We start from the raw sequence: 14,995 nt of genomic DNA on the forward strand, positions 1-14,995 counted from the left end.
AGGGCCTCGTTCCTCAAAGTGATCTTAGCGCTACGATGATCGTAAGCCTTTGTTAAAGTATGGGACTTTCAATCACCTCAGCGCTAAGAACACTTTGAGGAACGGGGCCCAAGCCTTATATCTCTAAAAGGGTATCATTATCAGCACTGTCACAAGATAGGTTGGGGGTCTTGTTCTCTATCAGAATCCCAATGGGATCAATCGCATCTCTACTGAATGGCTCTTGAGGGCCCTCTTCGTACACCACCTGTGATCCACTATTGACACAGGCAACAGTGAACGGCTGTCATGTGTACAAAAACAGCCTGATCAGAGTCCTCATATTTCCCACTTCAGTGATAAATCTGTATGACCAGAGCATGAATATCTTCATTGCAAGGCACACAGCACATTTCAACCGGCTATGACACAGTTATCCCACTGTGAGTTTGCCTAAGACCTCTACTGAGTGACTAGACAAGACATGCACTCAGGAACAGATGAGACATGTAGTTACGATTTTATATATTTCCTGAATGAAAATACAACAAATATTTGTCCTGCAATGACACTGCAGAAAATGCACGTCATGTGTATTATGTGTAAATATTGCAGGTTACTTTGACTGCTGTTAGAACCTGCTCAGCTCTATGTCAAGACTCCTTAACACGTGACAGTTGTGTAGTGCATGTACTGTAAGCCAGTACTTGGGACAGTATTTCCCCTCAACACTTAACAGTTGTGTAGTGCATGTACTGTAAGCTAGTACTTGGGACAGTACTTCTCCTCAACACTTAACAGTTGTGTAGTGCATGTATTGTAAGCTAGTACTTGGGACAGTACTTCTCCTTAACACGTGACAGTTGTGTAGTGCATGTACTGTAAGCCAGTACTTGGGACAGTATTTCCCCTCAACACTTAACAGTTGTGTAGTGCATGTATTGTAAGCTAGTACTTGGGACAGTACTTCTCCTCAACGCTTGACAGTTGTGTAGTGCATGTATTGTAAGCTAGTACTTGGGACAGTATTTCCCCTCAACACTTAACAGTTGTGTAGTGCATGTACTGTAAGCCAGTACTTGGGACAGTACTTCTCCTCAACACTTAACAGTTGTGTAGTGCATGTATTGTAAGCTAGTACTTGGGACAGTACTTCTCCTCAACGCTTGACAGTTGTGTAGTGCATGTACTGTAAGCCTTTACTTGGGACAGTATTTCCCCTCAACACTAACAGATGTGTAGTGCATGTACTGTAAGCCTTTACTTGGGACAGTATTTCCCCTCAATACTTGACAGTTGTGTAGTGCATGTTCTGTAAGCCAGTACTTGGGACAGTATTGACATCATGAACATCAATCCACACAATTGGGATTCGATGACATGCATCAACCATGTCAGTGAGCCTGACCACCCGATCCATTAGTCGCTTCTTACGACAAGCATAGTCGCTTTTTACGGCAAGCATGGGTTGCTGAAGACATATTCTACACCGGATCTTCACAGGTCTTGTGATATTGGTGGTAGTGATTGATTGCAAAATGTCAAGGACAGTATTTGCAGTATGGCCAGTGAATAAAATGAAGTCCTACACCCAAGTCAGCATTTAGCTTAATGACATATCATACCCGTGTTATTTTCAGGTGAACAATTGACTTGCCTTTGCACATGTTTGTGATGGGTGCCACCAGGGGTGTAGGATATGCCCACCTTTCACAAACACCTGGTATCATCACTTGTTGATAGTGGATTATTAAAACTTGCTCATGATTGAGTCAGAATCGTACAATCGACTCTGCTTTTAGCAGCGATTTATTATAATATGTAACATGTTTTGTCGCTTTAATTATTTATGACATATCATGGCAGGCTGCTACACATGATCAGTAAACTAATGGTCGACAGTATGAACATACATCCTTTTTTCTTTCCTGGACAATGACATCCTCAACCAAGTCACAGGTGAGAATGTTGTTTGACACCTCACATTGCAATATTTCCATCTATAAGATGACAGCCCGTAAAATATTTTTCTGTTGTGGTTTTTATTTCAAGCAGGGATTTTATCCAGGACTCAAATGAGTGTCCTTGACAGTTAAAAAAGGAAATATTCTTGTTTATTTAATATCAAAAATTTAGTTTTGAAAAGAATCTTAATGTTGGATTCAATACAATTATGTAACATTAAACCACTTCCTCTTTATTGGTCATGTTTTCACATTGACTTAGACATCTCATTAGTTATAAATATTGACATTAATTAAGAAATTGTGTATTCCCATTTGGGATTTTTTACTGACATCTACTGCAGACTCACATCAGCCTCTTGGCAGGTCTAAATAAAACCATGACAAGAATTCATTTCAGAGCAAAATACACCCTATTTATTTTTTCAAATTTGGATTTCAGTATCTTTGAAAACGAAGAACATATGTTCAAAATAACCTAATATATCAATCAGGAATAATTTGGTAAAATCTGACATGAACTGCCTGCGATGTGCATGAACCAACACCAACTGCCAAAGAAGGATTCCCATCGCCTATAGGAAAAAAGGCTATCAGATGAAAAACATCAATCCAAATTCCATATCAATCATTAATGCCAATAAAGCCATTCACAGAAGTCAGATCTTATTACTGATACAAGTGTCAAATGTCCCTGAGAACTGGCCCCATTACATAGAGCACCTCTCCATCAATGCGTCCAGTTTTAGGAATCACTGGAAACATTAAATGTGACCCTTAATGTGTGAAAGCCAAATCAACTAAATAATTTATTTCAAACATAAGACATTCCAACAGTGGAAAATAGATTGTGGTCGTCATATCCTTACTTCAAAATGGATTATTTGGATCAATCGGTGTCCTGACCATAGCCCTTAATACCATCCTTATATCTTAGTCAAATATTGACCCTAGCCTAACACGATGACCCCAGACTACATGGAAACACTTAACACTGATAGCTTAAGTAGGTAGTACCTCACTTGTGAGACACATGATCTGTTTGACACACCGTTTCATGGTTTACTCAGCAGAGTGGCCCAGTGATTACATATTTGGAAATAGTCATGTGGAAAGTAATACATCCAGATCATAGCTGTGCAGAAAGTAGTAGATTTGTTTGATAGTTGTGAAAATAGTAACATATTTGTAATGTGGTATGTTTGATATATACTGGTTTAAAATCCTTCATATGCATGAACAAAATCTCCCTAAATTAGCTTATAACATGCTTCTACAAATAGATAACATGGGAAAGAATACTTGGACATCTGAGAAATCTTTTATTTTCGCATGGTTTTGGTTTGATATGGCTGTCAGTCAGTTGGAAATGAAAATATGTTTCTTAAAGAATTTTGAAATTGGTCTGTAAATATGTTCTACCCAGAATGGCATTTCACATTAGAGGATAGTTCACGTTATGAATATTACAAAACTTTAAAGACTTTACTTCAACCAGAAATGTATTTATCAGTACTCACTACGGAAAACTTAAGAAAACATTTAATTAAATATTGACTTGGTTTACTAGACCTATTTGTAAATGAAGGAAGAAAACTGGCCATTATAAAACTGAAAAGAATTTGTCCATTATGTTATCTAGGGAGAGAAAATGAATTCATTTTGTGTTTGTCGGTCCATTTTACAATGATCTTCAAAGAAAATACATAAAAGATTATTTAATTGCAATGTCACCGATAAACACCTTTGTAGTTATTCTGACAACAAAGGAATCTAATATATTAAATCTCTCTCTTTATATTAAGCATGCATTAGCCAAAAGAAATGAATTAATCAAACAACGTGTATATCCCAATGTGTAATATTTATGAATGTATCTACATGTGTAACTCTCTCTTGTATATGGACCGGAGGCCTTTTGTACAATAAACTTCTTTTGACTTTGACAAATTGGTTACACAAAAGAGAGGCCAAGTGATTACATATTCAGAAATAGTAATGTGGAATGTAATATCTCAAGATCACAGTTGTGCAGAAGGTAGTAGATTTGTTTGATAGCAGTAAAACAACAAGAAATATTTATGAGTGGTATGTGTGACAGATGATTTACTCAGCAGAGTGGCCCAGTGATTACATATTTGGAAATAGTCATGTGGAACGTAATATATCCATATCAACTTCTAAAAGAAAGAAAGATTAACATTATTAAATTACATGAGACATAATTGCAGTTACGAGAAAGAAATATCGTTTGACATATTAGCATTTAGTGATTAGAACTAAATGCCTTTATGTTAGGCTTGGCACAGTTGCTAATATTATTACAGCGAAATACCTTCATTCCGTGCGGCTACGTGCCGTTTTGCATGGTGCCATCGTCTCTGGCCTAGATCCGCTCTTGGCACGTCCGGTAAAGGAGCGTTTGTTTATATTTTCTATGACCTGTTGTAGCGTGGCATCAGCTCACGCAGCACTTGCTCTCCAGCTTTCAGCCGTACAACACATAGTTATATTCGCGCATTCATCTATAGTTCGTTGCAATTACCATTCAGAATGCCACCAAAAAGACGGGCCGCCTTAAATCACCGCCTCGTAAGGAGCGGGAAAATAGCCAGGAGGGAACCAAGTGTCCGGCAAGCGACATCGGCTACTGGTAAGTCACGGAGATCAGCTAGATCTCCATTGCACGGACCCCCCTTGCCAAGTGTACAAATAGCTGCTAACTTGCTAGTTGAAGCAGATGATTCGGACAATCCAAACGTTCTCCCGCGAGTCGATCACGGAGACATCGAAGAGCCCCAACAAGTGGGATCGCCCGTTCCGTCGATGTTAGCTATATCGAGCCAACTCAACAGCATACTGGATATGCTAGGCAAACGGATGGCCCAAGATACTTCTCGGAGCTTTACTGGCATGCGAGGGGTAAGTACCAATGATCTGGGGGTAACGGGGTCGGTGGTGTCAAGAAATCCCGACGTGTTGTCATTTAGCAGTGCACACTCGGGCGAGCCGGGAGTTTCCCGTGACGTCACACCACGTGCAGAGTCAGGAGCGGGGTCAACCAATCAGGGAACAGGGGATTCCCTGACCTTCCAGGCGGATGCTATCAGCGCTCACGTCCGTCAAGTTGTACGGGAGAGAGTATGGAGAGGGGAGTTTGTGGAGTTGACTACATTGTTGCCAGGCGCACAGTCGCATGACGATGACGATGCATTTAAGATGCAGATGGATTCGTCGGGTAATCTGCGATTCTCGCCGGCCAAGCCGGCTAACGCCAGGGCATTAAGCATAGGCCAATGGACGTCAGCTTTCCACATATATATGAGCATTTACGTGGTGAAACATTTTTGTCAGTCCACCATACAGGGCATGTTGGCATACATGGAAACAATCCGTAATGCCGCAGTCCGCTCCGGGGGTTTTGGCTGGTCAAACTACGACCAGCAATTCCGACACCGTATGGCACGAGACCCAATTCGGGAGTGGGGCAAGATAGACGGTGAATTGTGGTTGAAGCACATGACACCGACTATGTCCCGTGTTCAAGAAAATAAGACTGAACGCTTTACAGTGCCTTTCAGCAGGGGCCGTGACTTTACAGTCAACGCATGCTGGGACTACAACAGGTCAAGGTGCGCCAGGCCAGAATGCAAGTTTATTCATAAATGCTCCAATTGTGGCGAACAACATCCCGCCTATTCTTGCTTTCGCGCAAAGGGGGGTCGTAGACCCTCGGTGCTTGTGGCGGGGTGCTGGTGGACTGCATTACAAGTTACATTTGGCGTCTTGGGATACATCCCAAATTATAAATTATTTAGGATAGGGTTACCCGCTTTACAGCAGGAACCAATTTATCCATTCTGCTTTACAGCAGATGGCTTAGTGTCCGCTTTACAGCGGATGGTCAGCTTGGCAACAATAGTTGCCCTCGCTCATGGTTTGGCAATGGTACTTGCCTGGCAGCGATAGCTGCATAGCAACATGGGTTGCTTGGCAACGGTAGTTGCAGGGCAGCGGGCGCTGCATTGGTAAGCAACATGGGTTGCTTGGCAACGGTAGTTGCAGGGCAGCAGGCGCTGCATTGGTAAGCAACATGGGTTGCTTGGCAACGGTAGTTGCGGGGCAGCGGATGCTGCATCGGTAAGCAACATGGGTTGCAGGGCAGCGGTTGCTGCAGTTGGGGTTGCTTAACATGGGTTAAGCTCATTGCCGTAGTCCACCAGTACCTCCACATCCGCGACCATTTCATCCAATTATATCTCTTGTCTTAATTTGAAGCTCCGCTATCATGCATGATGGCGGAGCCTGTCATAATGGAGCCATGTACTTATATAACATTTACTCAGCAAACCGGTCATGTGATTGTATAATGGGAAACAGTTTTATGGAAAGTAACATATCCAGATAACAGTGCAGAAAATAGTACATAGTACAAAACATGGCACTGTGAATGGCAATACACACTTCGGAAATCTTTCTGAAGATGTTCAAATACTTGATAACAGACAAAAGTGAAAGTGGGCACTTTGTACATTAATTTTGGTAAAAAAAATTTGATTATTCTTGGTGAGCTCCATATGTGGAAAAAACCAAAGACACGATAATGTGGTGGTCTGACGGAAATCTGAACTGCTGCAGAACTTAGTCAGGTTCTTGGGTCATTGTTTACACCACTCTCCTACCCAGAGTTCCTTGCGGCTGGCAGCCAGCCAGCATAGTACCTCTGCCACAGGCCAGCGCCATGTGACGATTCGTCACATCTTTCACAGTCCATTCAAGATATTGAATATGCTTTTCATCCGTTTCATGTATGACAAGTCAACACATTTTCATAAACAAACGTCAAAGAATGGTTACGGTTCATTAAGAAAGTATCCTAATACGTGAAAATCTATTTGTTTTTGCGTAGTTATTCTTTGTTTACATTGGTTGTAAGGCTCCACGTGCTGTTATCGAAGCCTAACGGAGAGCTGGCGATACGGTCTTTTTGATGCATAAATATATATTGTCATGCAACTCACTGTCGCAGTTGTAGTAGCATATCTATATAATTATGCAAAACAATATGTTAAGCGACCCCAAATACTTGCATTAGTCCGTTCTACATTGATTTCTGAAAAAGCGCATTTGTTTACAAACAAGAGAAAAGTCCGGTCACATGATATGCAAATTAGCCTGTGGCAGTGGTGTTATGCTGAGTCACCACTGCGCCGGAGTGTGTGTTTACACATGATGACCTCGCCAAGAGGATCTATTTGTGTAATAATGCTTTGGGTATATGACTACATATTTTACTGAAGCTGTATAATTGTGCATATTCTGAAGCCTAATGTGCTGCTTATAGACAGTTGTGTAGTGCATGTACTGTAGGCCAAAAATGGGGACAGTATTTCCCTAAAAGAATGCATAATTCTACCGTATATGACCATAGATAAGCCGAATTTTGAGGATTAGATAAAAGATTTTGAGAAAGGGGTCGGCACATGAAGGTTGCACATTCATCAAACTCTTTTTTTGTTGGTTGAAAAAACTACATCATATTGCTTCAGGTGCATTGCTTCTTGTTATGTTAGATACAGTTTTATAAAGATTACCGTGTGTATTGTCTCATAAACTAAGCCGGAAATAGCAATCAGCTGTACACACGTTTTCTCCCAATCTACTGACAATTATGATATTACCCAATAATATCACAGAAATGAATTTTGATGCAATGATCGGAAAAAATAGTATCTTGACAACTATTTTACTACCACCCTGAGACAATCAAGCGATGGACCAGGCAATCCAGTGACACAACAGTGCATTTCCCGATTTTGTTGAAACTAGAAACAATATGTTATATATTAAAAAAGGGAAAAAACAAAACTGATATGCATAATTCTCAGATAGCCTAATATAACGAGAGGTGGGGGCGGTCGGGTACCCTAGTGGCTACGGCGTTCGCTCGTCACGATGAAGGCCCGGGCTCGATTCCTGACATGGATACAGTATGTGAAGCCTATTTCTGGTGTCCCCAGCTGTGATATTGCTAGAATATTGCTAAAAGCTGCATAAAACCACATTCACTCACTTCTAGTTTTTTATGCATATCCCTTTGATTGCATATCAGAAATAAATAAATAAAACATGCATGCTACAATTGAATTTCTCTTAATCATTCACACAGCCACACGTTTTATACAGTCATGCCCCGCTTATACAGACTTCAGATATCCGGAAAGCTCGGTTCCCAGACGATTTTCATTCAAAACGAAATAATTACTATATAAATTTACCCGTTTATACAGAAATTCAGTTTCCGGTACCGGATGGTCATTTTCATACACAAAACACTGAAATGCACACAAAATTGTCTCACTTACCCGGACAATACACTTCCGCTGGTGGTAATCCTTCCGCTGGTGGTAATCCTTTGATTCGTGAGAAGTCAGTTAACCAAGTGACACTGAGTTACGTTTGAGATGAGCTTGTTTATTGTACATGTAATCCAATTCGATAAATATGGCGTCTGTCAGCAAGTTTGGAAACCATCAGTAAGCACTATGGCACTGAATTTCGACATACCATAGGAAAGTCGACAATTGGTGACATTTTAAAAGACAAGTCGTAATGTGCCCGTTAATGTAACTTTTCCAGTAAGAAGCTGGTTTCAGTTATACGGAAATTCGTTTATACGGACGAATTGTGAAATGACGCAAGTGTCCGTATAAACGAGGCACGATTGTAATGAGAGGAGGGGGCGGTCGGGTACCCTAGTGGCTACAGCATTCGCTCGTCAGGCCGAAGGCCCGGGCTCGATTCCTGACATGGATACAGTATGTGAAGCCTATTTCTGGTGTCCCCAGCTGTGATATTGCTAGAATATTGCTTAAAGCTGCATAAAACCACATTCACTCACTAATATACTGTGGTGGTGATCTGGAAATCATCTAGTTTTTTATGCATATCCCTTTGATTGCATATCAGAAAAGACATGTCAGTTAAATAAAACATGCATGCTACAATTGAATTTCTCTTAATCATTCACACAGCAACACGTTTTGTTGTCGCTTGGAGTCTCACAGTGAACGATACTTCTCAAAGAGGTTAAAGAACACCCACATTTTCCATATGACTACAGTTAATCTGTCATGGCCTCTATCTGTAATGGTTTCTATGCTCATAAGGTGCAAACACAATATTTTGCTGCAGTAAAACACTGATTAATGCCAAAATATGACAAATTAATGCATCAACATTCTGCAAATCTCTCAAAGCAAATAAAACCAATCAATATAAAATAACTTCACATATATAAGGGGGCAGGGTGGCCCAGTCGTCTAAGGCGCCACGATTCGCTGTGCAGAGTTGCGTCCCTTGGGCACGCCAGAAACCTATGATTGTGGGTTCAAGTCCTGGTTCGCCCTGATTATGTTTCTAGGTTTGTCAGCACCATACCCATGCTCGTGGGTTTCACCAAGGTGGTAAATGTCTGAGACCTGCATCACTTCGGGCTTTCCTCCCACATTAAGCTGACCCACCGTGATCATGATGTAACTGGAATATTGTTAAAAACGGCCTTAAACCCAACTCACTTACATATAAACTAGTATCAATAACAAACCCTTACATGTGATACACACATACACAAATATTTTAATACCCTTTCAATCATAAAAAAGGGTATTGCTCAGTAGCATTGAATCAGGTGTTGCACAAGTAAATAAAAGAATCACCTTATGAAATATTAATAATGAATTATCGGCACAAGAGCCTCCAGTATAAATACTGTAAACATCAAAATATACCTTCAGAGACGATTTCCACATGTTTCAAGTCTGCATGTATCCAGATGCTTCAGTTGTGTAAGCTGTTCCAATATAAAGACTTCGGCAAACATTCCCAAAGCAGCTGCCAAACTAATTTAATCTACTAAGAAAAGCATGAACTCATCGGCGACTCACAATGAGCGGGTTCCAAGTGCAACAGCATTATCACAATACACTATAACAGTTCATTCACAACTCTGTCCGCTCAAAAAGTGCACCGAACTGTCAGAGCCCTCCAATCATCAAGGAAGCCATAAATCTCCAGGAAATAGGAGCATTCACAATGAATATCCTGACATACAGAAATGGCCTGTGTTGTGTCAAGAATTTGATCACACATCCACACAAGTCGAGGCATGTACTGTCTGAACTTAAACATTACCTGCATTGATGAAGTGAGCCTGTGATAAAAAAACATGCATGATCTCCATCCAAGTTGTGAGACATGCAAACACTCCTTTGCAGAAACCGATCTAATAATGCACTTGTGGGCTCCTCAGTCAGCCCTACCACCCAAGACACTGTACGGAGCTGCGATATCCATCCTATATTGTTTTTTATCCTTACCATTTTCTTGTAGCTAAAGTTGCCAGGGCTTGGGCACATTCTTGCCCTTCACATGGTATGGCAGACTAGAAACTTCTGTAATGCTATACGCTAAGTGATAGGAACTTACAATCTTCAGAGTTATCTCCCTTGTTTGACAGTACCTGCTGCAGTATATATAACACCTTGATTAGAGTACAGATGTCTGTTTATATGAGTCACAATCAAAGCATGAAATTGTATGAAATTGGTTTCAGTTTTTATGGTTTTATAGAGGTGGTGTTTTGGTGGTGTGGTGTGGTGTGGTGTGGTGTGGTGTGTTTTGGTGGTGTTTTGGTGGTGTGGTGTGTTATGGTGTGGTATGTTTATGTGGTGTGGTATGTTTATGTGGTGTGGTGTGGTGTGGTGTGGTGTGGTGTGGTGTGGTGTGGTTTGAATTGTGTGGTGTGGAGTGGTGTAGTGGCGTAGTGGCGTGTGTTGTGGTGTGGTACATGCTCAAATATTAGCAAATACCAACCCAAAAACTTGAAACTCTGCCCTTTTCACACATTTCCCCCTTATATCTCCCATTTGGGGAGGTTGCGAGGTGAAACAGGGTTAAAAGTCATTAATATAGAGATGTGTCTACAATTTGCTTGTTGTAAGTCCAAAACATGCTGTAAAAGAACCAAAGTCATTTTCTCATTCATGAGGAAATGCTACACAGCGGCAAGGATTTGCAAATATATTCTTTACCCCGGTCAGTGGATCAGCGTGCACTTGATTTCAATCTCAGCTCCCTGGGGAGCATACAACACAAGCGGCCTGTGAGGTGGGAGCAGGTTAACGGTCACATTACCATCTCATCTCACCGGGTTCCCGTTCACTGCTGGGTGAACAGAGGCACATTTCAAACAAAGTCACATGCCCAAGGACACACCACATGTGTTACATGTGTTTCGATGTGGGGCAGGACCAAAGCTTTGGAAACTCCCAGTAGCCAAGCTGCGGAACTGGGTCACCCATCCAACTGCTCTCTGAGACAACAGCTAGACAAGCACTTAGTCAATGAAAATACGTATTATAAATAATAATAAAAAAATTCTTCAAAAGAACCTTTCCTAGACTTGGTTGGTTTGATCTAGACTTGCCAAGGCTTTTAGTATATTTAAATACCTGAAAAATATAAATTCAGCTTGATTTGTGTGCTGTACACAAGACCATATGGTGATCAGCTGACAAACCAAACATTGAACAAAGGAGGAGACACTACCTGTCTCAAGGCTTTGGAATCCTTTCCTCCTTTAACAGACTCTTCCTGTCCATGATTGAAAAAACCCAAGACACATAACATCCTAGAACCACCTTGTTGTGCAGGAGTTGATGTCCCCAGACGGATCCATCTTGACCCTGCGTGAGGTGAAATGAGGTGTAGGTGAGGTGAAATTGGGTTTAAAGTCGCGTCCAAGTTTATTGCACTTATATAGCGATGTTCATGTACGTGTGTGTGTTTGTGTGGCTGCTTGTACTAGTCCGGACTGATGCCGATTTATAGTGCTAGCTCACTGAGATACCATGCTGCAGTTTAACATGAATACCCCACTCAGACACAGTATACTGACTCCGAGCCGACCTTGTTGTAGCCCCTTAATGCCGAGTGCCAGACAGGGTAACAACAAGTACCATCTTTTAACGTCTTTTGGTATGACGCGGCCGGGGATCGACCACTAGACCAAGGAGGCGGTAAATGAGGTGTTGCATAACATATATGATTATTGCACTTCCATAGGAATGTGTGCATGCATGTTTGTTGTTTGAGCCCATTAATGCTGAATGACAGGCAGGGTAACAACAAGTGTCATCTTTTAACGTCTTTTGGCCTGGGATCGAATCTCCGACCTTCGACTCTCCGGGCAGACGCGATTAGGTGCCTCACTCTGGCAGTGTGGGTTTGAATCCCGGATGGGACTCAACCCAATAAAGCCTTAGACGACTGAGTCACCCGTGCCTCCTCTTTGCAAAAGAACAAAGACAATTTGATAACAAGAAATTAAACTTAGCTGATCTTTCCAAACCATTATCAAGCTAGGTCCAGTCACATGTGTTTAATTTCAGGTAGAATTTTGATGTTTTTTAATGTCAAGTGCCATCCCACTGCGAGAGAGATTAGAAGCACTCAGTTCATCCAGGATACTTGTTGAGGTAAGGACCAGTATATATACGTCAGGTTTCTTATCAACAGTCCATACCAAAACTGTTACCCCCATTGAAATCTGTATTTTTCATCTTTGACACAAATTATATAAATATTTACTGGTAATTTGAACAGGATACAAATTCTCACCAAATTAATGTTTTATTTTGGTATGATTGGACAGAAATTATCCACTTCTGAATAAGCAGACACACCTAGCTGCTGATTGGCCATTCAAACCTGCATTTCTTCCAAGAATAATCGTAAATTAAATCAGAAACCACATCTTCATCACAAGCATGAGACTGCCATAATTGTGTTTCTGATGAATTAAGATTCTGGCACACCTATGTCAGTGTTCCCGTTTACCGGTAATTACCAGTTTTTTACCGGTAAAATTAGGCTTGGACTGGTAATTCATGTAACTGCCATTACCTGTGGACCGGCAAATAAAGTACTTATAAATCTTTGTTGTTCAACAAAACATTGGTGATATTCATATAAGTACATTTTTCGTACAAAGTCAGCTTGTCTGTTACCATCAGCGTTTCCACTTGTCTATTTCTAGGTTAAATATCCAGTTGTAGTGACTTCGTCTCAAAATATTAAAAAATAAGGCGAAAATTGTGACTTAAGTTTGTGTGAATGACGTATAGATCTAACTATGTTACTTCAGAGATGACATCTTTGCACTGAGGTGAGGTGAGGTGAAATGGGGTTTAACGTCGCGTCCAAGATTATTGCACTTATATAGCGACGTGCATGTACGTGTGTGTGTTTGTGTGGCTGCTTGTACTAGTCCGGACTGTTGCCGATTTATAGTGCTAGCTCACTGAGATACCATGCCGCAGTTTAACATGAATACCCCACTCAGACACAGTATACTGACTCCGAGCCGACCAGTCCTTGTTTTAGCCCCTTAATGCCGAGCGCCAGACAGGGTAACAACAAGTACCATCTTTTAACGTCTTTTGGTATGACGCGGCCGGGGATCGAACCCCGGACTCCGGGCGGACGCTCTACCACTAGACCAAGGAGGCGGTAAATGAGGTGTTGCATAACATATATGATTATTGCACTTCCATAGGGATGTGTGCATGCATGTTTGTTGTTTTAGCCCCTTAATGCCGAGCGCCAGACAGGGTAACAACAAGTACCATCTTTTAACGTCTTTTGGTATGACGCGGTAGGGGATCGAACCGCGGACATTCCTCTCTCCGTCTTTGCACTGAACATGAAGTTGAAAGAATTAAAACCAAATAACTTTCATACGTTTTTTTATTTGTTGAAAGCTGGGACTGGCAAAAATGAGTGGGGACTGGTTTATTTTTAGAGTTGTCAGTCAACAAGGACTGGCAGTTTCAAAAGCCAGCCGGAACACTGCTGAGCAAACAGGGCAACTCTTGCCTACCAAAAATAAGATTCACAACCACATAAAACAATAACCCATATAAATTATGCAAAAAGATTTGTACAATTGGTGACAAAACATTTCCATAATCATAAGAAATCTCATAAGAGTCCAACGTACAACATTATCATAAGCATGTGTTTATGAATCACTATCAGACAGTGAATGAATGAGTTGGGTTTAAGGTTGCTTTTAACAGTATTCCAGTTATATCACGGCGTGTCAGCTTAATGTTGGAGGAAAGCCCGAAGTGATGCAGGTCTCAGACGTTTACCACTTCGGTGAAACCCACAAGCACGGGTATGGTGCTGACAAAGCTAGAAACATAATCGGAGCGAACTGGGATTCAAACCCACAATCATAGGTTACTGGCGTCCCCAAGGGATGCGACTCTGCATAGCAAATCGTGGCGGCTTAGACGACTGGGCAACCCATGATAGTGATCAGATAGTGATGATACCAGGTTTTCGCGAAAAGGTGAGTGTATCCTGCCTGCCTTATGTATCAGTGGCACCCGTCACAAACACATGCTGAAATCCTCAGTACCCTATTCAAAGAAACAATATTTACTCCAGATCTCAGATGTAACATCTTTCAGGTCTCAAGAACAACATTAAGAGTGTTATTTAATCCAATAAATGAAATTATTTTGTGTATTCATTGTATTAACTTAATAACCCTTGGTCACAACAAACGTCCGCTCCTGTCGTGTCCATCTCTCAGGAGAGAACACAACTCAATCAGACAGAATACCACGCTGATAACATCAGTTGAGCAAGTGTATTAACGTATCAATATGGCACCGATTCCCAGACAATTACCTCTCAAAGACATGGCAGCTAATCTGAGAGTGTCTGGGAATCTGTCAGGAGCCTAACCCCAAAGGAATCGAGCCAAACTATTCCTCATCTAGCCATTAGCTATTGGTGTGTAGGTGTCTCTTACTGCTGAATACGATAAATGAGTTTGTTTGGTTTAACGCCTCTATGAACAGGATTTCATTTGCTTCATACACGTGAAGATCCGGGTTAGAAAGGGCCTTCAGCAACTCATGTCTGTCGTAAAAGGCGGCTATGCTTGTCATAAGAGGCAACAAAGGGGATCGGGTGGT

At 41.3% G+C, this 14,995-nt stretch overlaps 1 protein-coding gene across 6 annotated transcripts in view; it reads right to left on the bottom strand.

Moving 5' to 3' along the window:
- Positions 1–14,995, bottom strand: part of LOC124130871 (RYamide receptor-like) — a 258,818-nt gene that overhangs the window by 63,439 nt on the left and 180,384 nt on the right. The window contains exon 1 of one of the 6 annotated variants that reach the window (XM_046493914.2): positions 9,734–10,524. The exons of the other annotated variants lie outside the window; for them this stretch is intronic. The gene's annotated coding sequence lies outside the window, so the exon portion shown is untranslated. Of the gene's footprint in view, positions 1–9,733; positions 10,525–14,995 lie in introns of those variants that run through there. 6 annotated transcript variants of the gene reach the window in all.

Source organism: Haliotis rufescens, unplaced genomic scaffold (assembly GCF_023055435.1).
Source record: "Haliotis rufescens isolate VD_foot unplaced genomic scaffold, xgHalRufe1.0.p SCAF_10, whole genome shotgun sequence".
NCBI lineage: Eukaryota > Metazoa > Mollusca > Gastropoda > Lepetellida > Haliotidae > Haliotis > Haliotis rufescens.